Source organism: Sceloporus undulatus, chromosome 6 (assembly GCF_019175285.1).
Source record: "Sceloporus undulatus isolate JIND9_A2432 ecotype Alabama chromosome 6, SceUnd_v1.1, whole genome shotgun sequence".
Taxonomy (NCBI): Eukaryota; Metazoa; Chordata; class Lepidosauria; order Squamata; family Phrynosomatidae; genus Sceloporus; species Sceloporus undulatus.
Genome location: NC_056527.1, coordinates 28,148,961 through 28,155,173, shown reverse-complemented (window position 1 = coordinate 28,155,173; position 6,213 = coordinate 28,148,961). Strand labels below are relative to the sequence as shown.

Here is a 6,213-nt window from a genome sequence, read left to right as displayed (position 1 = left end):
GTTTTCATATAATCACTGGTAGATTCCTCAAGTCTGTTTCCCCCGAAAAAACAAAGAGTTATAAATCAAAGGGCCACTGCTTTCTAAAGTACAGAACACTTTTTCTTGGCAAAGTAACCAGTTCTTGTTGTTGTGTTCCTTTAAGTTATTTCTGAATTATGGTGACTCTAAGGCAACCCTATCATAGGGTTTTCTTGGTGGTTTGTCAGAGAGTGTGTGATTTGCCCAGGTTCACCCAGTAGGTTTCATGGCTGAGCAGGGATTCGAACCCTGTTCTCCAGAGGCATAGTCCAACACTCAAACTACTGCACCATGCCGGCTCCTTTAAATATGAAATCACTACATTAAAAATGCTATAAGCTTGATTGTAAAGCAGTAACATGTTCCCAAATAACTACTGTAGGGGCACCTTAGGGCTTCTGCACTGAACAGCAAATTTAAAAACAACAACAAAAAAAAACAAAAAAATGGAGTGGCAAGCACAGCTGCACGATGCTATTATCACAATAATTATCACACTTATCCTTAAAATGTAATCCTGAACACAATAATCTGGGAGTTAGCCATTCTAAACACAGGAGGAATTACTTCCAGTAACTCTAATGAAAATAACCTAGATTTCAGTCTGTAATCTGGGCACAGACACTGATTTTTTCCCCTTTGATTTCCTTCCTGTTGCTCTGAATCTTTATTGTTACTGTGAAATTTAGGGTCAAAATTCAGTCTTTTGACCCTAAATTCAATCATTGTAATTTTTTTTCCATTCTAGACTAGTCTATGCAAAGGATATAAACTTACAATAAAATAAATTTTATGCAACATTTAGCGTGTGTGTTTGTGTGTGTTTCTGAGGAGGAGTACATAGCTTTCATCAGATTCTCAGAGGCATCCATGGCACAACCCCACATCCCAAAGTAAAGCAAAATTCCTTTTGAAATACTCAGCATCTTTTGGGGCAGTTTAGAGTGCCCTTGAATATTGTGTCACACAACCAAAACACATTTAAGAATTCCCAGGCTCATATGTCTCTGAGGTGGCATTACTGATGCCTTGTATGATGCGAGGAAAGGTGTTTCTGATTCCCCATGTTACACAGCCTCTATATTTGTCAGAGTGTTTAAGATGTTACAGATCACAACACAGCCACATAGGACCTTTTCCTCTCCTACTGTACATATAGATCTGTGTTTGAATGAGCAGTAGGATGCAAAGCTAGTAATTCATTATTTATATTTATTTCATTTATTTCAAGGATTTATATTCTGCCTTTCTTCCACAATGGGATTCAAGATGGGTCACAATTATTTAAAATGACAGAGCTAAAACATTGATTACAAAAGTTTTATGATCTTCCCAAATGGGCAGAGAGCCAACAGTAAAATCTAGAGCCTAACCAACTCACTTCAAGTATACATGCACTCACAGCTGTCAAAACCAAGCTCCCGTAACCTCTCCCACAAAAAAAAGTTACGTAGCTGAAACAAATATAATACATCATTGATACAAAACAATGGGTCACTGTATTCCATGAGATACAGTGATGTTACAAAATATGGGACCCATTCTTCTCTTTTTCCAGTATTATGGCCATGACACCATAGTCCATTCGTACTACCCTATTCTAAACCATACCACAATCATGCTATGGTATTTCTATTCTAAAACACTCATGATGTGCAGCCTGGTCTTTAAAAACAACAACAACAAAACAAGCTCATGCCAGTTTTTACTACTGCAAACCCAAACACTCATCAGGTTATTCTTCCATCAGTTTCATACTTGCTCAATATACTTCCTCATTGTAACTATATGAATATGAAAGCATTAAGTCTAAATTCAAAAGCTTAGGGTTGCCGTAAATCAAAAACGACTTGAAGGCATGCAACAACAAACTTTAGGACTTAAACAGTCTTGGGGGATTTTTTTTTTTATTTGAGAAGCAAGTGTGCAAGTGCCATGCTATTATCAGAAACTGTTTTAAAACTTTTTCTCCCCCACATTTAAACTACTTTAGGTTGCAATTCTAAACAGCTATCTGGGACTAAGCTACAGGGAACACAGGAGGATTTCCAAATACTAATGTAAGCTACTATTGTGAGGAACAACTTAGGGAGCTGGGGATGTTTAGCCTGGAGAAAAGAAGGTTAAGAAAGAGGTGATATGATAGCCCTGTTTAAATATTTGAAGGGAGGAGGGAGCAAGCTTGTTTTCTGCTGCTCCAGAGAACGGGACCCACAACAATGGATGCAAGCTGCAGGAAAAGAGATTCCACCTCAACATTAGGAGGAACTTCCTGACAGTAAGGGCTGTTCGAGGTCTTTAAACAGAGGCTGGATGGCCATCTGTTGGTGATGCTTTGATTGAGAGTTTCTGCATGGCAGGGGGTTGGACTGGATGGTCTCTTTCAACTCAACGATTCTATGAAATGGACCATGACATCTCCCATATTACATTGTCCTTTCTAGAGGGACAAGACCAAGATGGAAACCCATGACAGCCAGAGATGGCCGGTTGGTTGCTTATATGCGACCCAGTGAATTTATACCAAGTTTTATTCCAAACTTTAAAGGAGCTGTCAAAGAGGCTGTAGCCTAACCCCAGAGAGTTTCAGAACCTTGGATGGCTGCTTTGAAGTCTGAAATAAAACCTAGAGTAAATTCATGGCATCCCTAACATGGAAGACACCGACCACCCCGATTATTGACCTTTTTCCTGGAGAAGAGGACAAAGACTTTGGGAAGATGGCATTTATTTTAAAGACTAATGAGCTACACTTCTTTCAAGGATTTAAGTATTTAAGACACAATCCTAAAATCAATTTACCATTAGGATTGCTATGAATTCCTTCTTAAAAATTATTGTTTGTCTAAACCAATAGTTCTTAATCTTTCTTAGATTCATGGAGAATCGGATGAAAGCCACTGTTCTCACCTAAGAAAAATACCCATATTCTTCTTATTAATGTGTATTTTTCTTAGGTAGGGACAGTGGTTTTCATCTGATTCTCCATGAATCTAAAAAAGGTTAAGAACTATTTAGTTTAGACAAACAATTATTTTTAAAGAAGGTATTCACAGCAATCATATCACACACACACACACAAGATTGTACATACAATTCATTTTTATTGCATTGAGAATATTTTTTTCCTTCAAACAGACTAGGCTTGAAAGAAAACAATGCACTGAACATTTGAAAACATTACAGTTTTAGTCAAAAAATTTGCTGTGCTAGGAAAAATATATCAAAGTAACAGGAAAGAAAGAAATTGAAGGGGGAAAAATGCACCCAGTTCAGAGACCCCTGAAGCCTTTTCCATCAAACCTCGGGCGATCCACAGGACCCAGATTAAGAACTCAAAACACAAATGAATTTAAAAGGTAAATCACATTAAATTTGACTGGATCCATTCATTGCACTTTTTTTATACCAGGAAAAAAAATGTAAGAAAGGTAACCTTTAAGCTGTAAGCCACATTTATGGCTTGGATTCGGTGATCTTCTCTTCCTTACTCTCTGGGCAAATAGATGCAAAGTCTGTGCAGGTTACACAACAATCATACTGAGCTCTCAAATCCACTTTGGGGGATTCAGCCACAGTCCAGGCAGTTTAAGTAAAGCAGCCCAGTTACTGGCTATATTTTGATTGCTTCTGGGTGAGGGATTATGGTGATACTCTAGCTGCCTTTGCTAGCTGCATCCCTCCCACTCTTCAGATAGCCCTCCTCTGCAGGATGCTGATGCTGCAAGTACAGCAAAAGAGATGGACTGTCACAACAAGAGTTGAGGTTTGCAAATCAGTAACTTTCACACATTTAGCAGCCTTCCTGAGGAGACCTAGTCCTGAAAAAAACAAGAAATAGGCAAGACTAATAAAGCATCTCTCTTTCTCAGCAAGTAGACAAAAGCTTCCCTGTCTTTAAAACTTGGCACTGTCAGGTCAGGAAGCCGTTGTGCACTGAGCCATCAAGCTTGATGCAAACAGCAGAAGTTGGAGCATGAAAAAGGATGCAAGCAAGGCAGCTGAAGGCATGCAGTCTTTAAAACATCCAAAATCTACTGCTCAAAACAAAAGTCCCAAATCCAAGTGACAAGGCAAGTCCCCAGTGCCCAAAATAATTCCACAACACCCTTCCCTTTTGACAATTAATTATATGGCAAGAGTAAGTATATATGGCTTATGTGTTCAAGCCTGGCTACTGTTTACACCAGAGATGTGACACATGCAGCCCTCCAGATGCTACTGGACTGCAACCTTTATCATTCCTCATCATGTGCCAGCCACAGATGATATGAGCTGTAGACCAACAAAATTTGAAGGAAACCGCACCCCATTTAAACATACTGAAGCCCACAGTGTTGCACTTTAATGTGGACTTGCATATTAAAGAAACAATGGCAGTGGTGGTGGTTGATTGGAGTTATAGTCCCACATAGAGTGGTAAGTACCTGGTCATGACACCTGTGTCTACAAGCCAGATCATATGTGGATGGAAAGCCATGATAACCTACCCCATATGCATGGCTGTGTGCCCCCCATGTCACCTGTCACCTTAGATGACTCCATGAATTTCATGGGGTTTTCTTAGGTAATGAATGCCAGTTCCTTCCTCTGAAATATAGCCTTCAGCAACTGATATCTGTTGACCGCCTCCCGGTCAAGTACAAACCAGGGCTGACTTTGTTTGCTCTCCAGGATCAAAAAGGGTATTTAGGCATGTGGAGAATACCTGATCAAACCCACTGCAGTCTATCTCCAAGCCAAGAGGCTACACAACTGTCCTTTACCACCAAAAAAGTAAGAAAACCATCCAGTGATCAAATACTTATTTTATTTATCTGATATGACCTATATCCTGACTTTCTCCCAATATGGGACCCAAAGTGGAATCACATATTCCTCCAGCTTTACAGAGTTTGCTGAGATGCAAATCCTATACACAGTCTTCTTGGAAACAGGTTGCACTGCATTCAATGGGATTTATTCCCAGGTAAGTACATGATATATACCATACTACTGGTAATTTGCTGTCAGTCATGGGATTTATCTCAGGTAAGCATGTGTGCACCCCTTCAAGTTGCCTGTTGGCTTATGACAACCCTATAATTTAACAGGGTTTCCTTAGGAAAGCAATACTCAAGAGTTAGTTTTGCCAGTCCTTTCCACAAATCAGTGATAACTTTATTGGGCCTTTTTATGGTGGGCCCAATAAAGGTAGCACTGTTTTGAGTATTTGGGGTGTTACTGTACTTGCCAGCATGGTGTAATGGTTTGAGTGTTGGACTATGATTCTGGGGGCCTGGGTTCAATTCCCTCTCCAGCCATGAGACCCACTGGGTGAACTTAAGCAAGTCACATGCTCTCAGCCTCGGGGGAAGGCAATGGCAAACCTCTTCTGAAGAAATCTTGTCAAGAAAACTGCAGCATAGGTTCACCTGAGGGTAGCCATAAGTCAGAAACATCTTGAAGGCACATGAACTCAATGAGATTTACTTCCAAGGAGACATGGCTGGCCTTGCACTGTTCCAGGAGAGTTCTGTTTGTCCCACGGAGTGCATGCGCAAGCTGACCCAATTCAGGGGAAAGCAGCTTTCGAACTAGAGTCCAGAGTGGACATGCAGTGATGTGGGGGACATACAATCCTACCAGACAAGATGGTCAGCAGAGCAAAATCTCAGCTTACCCCAAAACCCCACCAGTGTCACTGGTACTGAGGTTAGTTGTTATGTGCCTTCAAGTTGTTTCCAACTTATGGCAACCCCAAGGATAAAGATGCCTAAAGGTGCAGTGATTCCCAGACTTTGGCCCTCCAGATGTTTTAAGAGTTCAGCTCCCAGAATTCCTGACTACTCACCAAGCTGACAGGGGCTTCTGGGAGTTGTAGTCCAAAAAAACTGGAAGTCCAAAGTTTGGGAGCCACTAGTAACCTATCACAGGGTTTTCTTGGCAAGTTGCTTCAGAAGGGGGTTTCTCATGGCCATCCTCTGAGGCTGAGAGAGTGTGACTTGCCCAAGGTCACCCAGCGAGTGTTTATGCTCTAGTGAGGATTTGAACTCTGGTCTCCAGAGCCGTAGTCTAACACTGAAAGCACTGCAACACATTGGTAAAATAGTGTCCTTTATATAATATTGTAAAATCAAGGTTTATTTCTTTGCAACACATTGGTAAAATAGTGTCCTTTATATAATATTGTAAAATCAAGGTTTATTTCTT

General features: G+C 40.4%; 1 protein-coding gene across 1 annotated transcript in view; it reads right to left on the bottom strand.

The window, feature by feature from the left end:
* The window catches only part of ACBD7 (acyl-CoA binding domain containing 7), an 11,160-nt gene that overhangs the window by 3,939 nt on the left and 1,008 nt on the right, over positions 1 to 6,213 (bottom strand). The window lies entirely within an intron of this gene.